The sequence below is a fragment of the Anguilla rostrata genome, chromosome 11, assembly GCF_018555375.3.
Source record: "Anguilla rostrata isolate EN2019 chromosome 11, ASM1855537v3, whole genome shotgun sequence".
NCBI lineage: Eukaryota > Metazoa > Chordata > Actinopteri > Anguilliformes > Anguillidae > Anguilla > Anguilla rostrata.
The window spans coordinates 43,167,598-43,170,993 of NC_057943.1; positions in this window are offsets into that span (position 1 = coordinate 43,167,598).

Below are 3,396 nucleotides of genomic sequence, written 5' to 3' on the forward strand. Positions count from 1 at the left end.
AGCTTGGTCATGAAAAGCCTGAAATGTACGAAGAAATGTCAAATTTAAAAGATTTTTTATGCCTTTTAGGCATGAGTGATAAAATGCATTGCAACTCAAGCAGTCCTGATCAAGTGTTCTTCACCTTCTGTAATGTAGTAAGAGGTCAGTAAATACACCATTTATAAGAGCAAGAGCCAAATGAAGCAAGTCTGCAGCCACAGCTGTGGTTAAAGCTTTGTCTGTTCTCATTTTCCTTCTTGAGAAATAATCTCACCATCTGGGTGTGGAGGCCTTGTCTGAACATGGCATTGTGGAGATAGGGGCCCAGAACCTGTTACCATCCTGTATCACTCTTCTTCCCTGCAACATTACCACAACATCACTGTGATTCTTTGGAATGGCAGCTTTGACATCAAGGGTCTCCAAACAGGGGTACTTTGTTACAAAAATAACTATAACCAATCAAATCAATCAAATTTTATTTGTATAGCGTATTTTACAGCAGTTGTCACAATACGCTTTACAGACAACCCTGGCCTAAACCCCCACAGGAGCAAGCCTAAGGCAACAGTGGCAAGGAAAAACTCCCTGTGGCAGATGGGAAGAAACCCTGGAAGGAACCAGGGTCAAGGGGGAAACCCATCCTCCTCTGGTCGGCTCAGGGTGCCGACTGGTGACCAGCATGTCAGTCAGATTTATAAGATTTGTGATGTGGCTCAGATGATGGGTGGGGCCGGGTGGCGGTGATGGGGAACAGTAGGTGGCGACAGATGTGGGCAGGGTGGAGGCAATGACGAAAGAGGGGCTGGACCGCAGAGGTGGGGGAGACCAGACGACTCTCAAAGCACTCTCGAGGGTTGGGGCAAGAGCCCCGCCAGGCAGCGTGGGGAAGAGGGAAGAAACGGTAAAAACATCGATAAAATATAGAATCATATAGGAATGGCCCTCTGCATAGAAAAACACTGGGAAAACAACTGGCAAGAAGTTGGTCTACTTTTAAAAAAGTTTCCATTGTGACGTTCATGTGCCTGTGTGCTTTAATTTTACATTGTGACGTTCATGTGCATGTGTGCTTTAATTTTACATTGTGACGTTCATGTGCATGTGTGCTTTAATTTTACAGTGACGTGTTCATGTGCACGTGTGCTTTAATTTTACATTGTGACGTTCATGTGCATGTGTGCTTTAATTTTACATTGTGACGTTCATGTGCATATGTGCTTTAATTTTACATTGTGACGTTCATGTGCATATGTGCTTTAATTGAAGGGGAAACAGAAGACAAAGGTCTACTTCATTAAAGAAATGACAGGTAGTTCCACAGTGTCTGTGATGTTGTTCAGCTGAAATGGAATGAGCTGCTCACAGCGCCCCCAGGGCAGACATATTCAAATGCATTTAAAAGCCTGATGGTGAGGAGAACTCTCCAGGCAAATGAATGAACATAAGCACATGTCCTTAAAGGAACAAAGACACAAATCAAGACTCTGATTAACTCTGAGCTCAATTTTAAGCACGTATCTTTTTTTTTTTGAGTCTTACAAATCATCCCTACTTTGGAAGTCACTAATATGTATGCAATATAGAATGAAATGTAACATATACACTTTTTTTCTTAATGTTTAGGACATGCCCCAGTCAGGGCACAGACTGAATGCCAGTCTGTTGGTTGTGTGTTGTTGCAGCTTCGATTAGATTGTACATATTCTTATATTGCTTATAGTCACCGAGCCAGGGACAGAAGGAAGATGGAGTCTCCATGCCTCTCCAACCGACGGAAGATATGGGTTCCTGTCCCTTATGAGTCTCCATGCCTCCCCAACCGATGGAAGATATGGGTTCCTGTCCCTTATGAGTCTCCATGCCTCTCCAACCGATGGAAGATATGGGTTCCTGTCCAGGTCCCGGCCCTTGCTTCACTGGAGCTGCTCGATTTCTGCCGTTCTGCCAGCCTTCCGTGGCTCCACACAGACTGGTCTCGCAGACCCAGGTCAAACGCTTCTTTTCAAATTGTTTAACCCCTTTCACAGTGGTAACATTTCTGCATACTACTGGTTGTGCAAAAAAATGCATCAATATTCAGTGCACAATTTTTTCATACAATTGTGCACTTCGGTTAGCAACACACAGTATCCTTGAACATCAACATGGATCTGTTGTGGTGGTTTCAAAATGCAGCACATACAGAAAAAAAATGCATTTGAATCAGGTTTGCCAACTTGCATTCACCTCAGGGGCCCAAATTTCATTCCGAACAGATAAGGCAGGCTATTTGTCCTTGCACATACTTATTTTTGAACACGTGCACATAATTGAGTGGCCAGTTGACCATTTGTTCCTGTCTACCGTGCCCTCTGTCTTCGAAATTCCAAACATTCTGATCTTCCCAAAAGAGAACAAGAATAGCCAATAACAACAGGGGAGTCAGCCAGCAAAAACAAACGGTAAAATTTCCGAACCGCAGTATGGGATTCACGGAGGTAAAATACATATACATTTACTGTTTGACACGATGTGCCCGAAGCTCAGTGACGCGACAGCTGAATATAATACCTGAAATGTAAAATTCTTTCCAAGTGCTAACTCTCCTAACGACAGAAATGCTGAAGGTGTCATCTAGCCAAATTCCGAGGCAAGAAAAGTTTACAGAACGTTCATCCCAGCATGACAAACACGCAGCCAAAGCGCTCCTATCAAATATACCTAAAGACATTTACCTGAATCGTGTTTACTGTGACTTCGCACTTAGACGCAAACACCAATGACAATTGCTGTTTTGTTTCACAGTAGCCTGTAGAATAGTTCCCTGTACATTTAAACATTTTTGTCGTCTACCACGAGTGTACCATGTATATTTTGCCCAGTTTATGTTCACACTGAAAAACCGGAAAAAACGGATACGTTGCACAGTTAAGAAACATACAACATCGCACCAGTAAGGATTCACCTACCAATGTCGCGATTTGTTCGGAAATTATTTCACATGCTGCAGCATCAAAGCATGTTCGATGCAAGCTATTTACAAAACAAATTACTGAACTACAGTTTCCAACAAGCTCGGCGATCTCTTTGCATTCCGTCCGGTAACCAAATCGTATTTTCAATTCTGTTGTAAGTCATGGTTGAAGGGCGTAAAGTAGCACATTTTATTTGTACTCATAGCAACCATCGATAAAATATATAGTTGTGGCATAAATCTTGTTAATTCTTTCTCATTTCAGTCCTACTTTTTATTATACCGATTACATTTTCTTGGTAATCACATTAATCGCATTAGTTTGAGGTAAAAACATTTAAAATAGATAGCGAAATTCTTAGTTTGACGTTTAAAATGTCCCAGCGGTCGCCTATGGTGGTATGATCACTCTTCAGAAGGCAGAAAATTTCATTTTCAACAAAGAAATGAAACAAAAG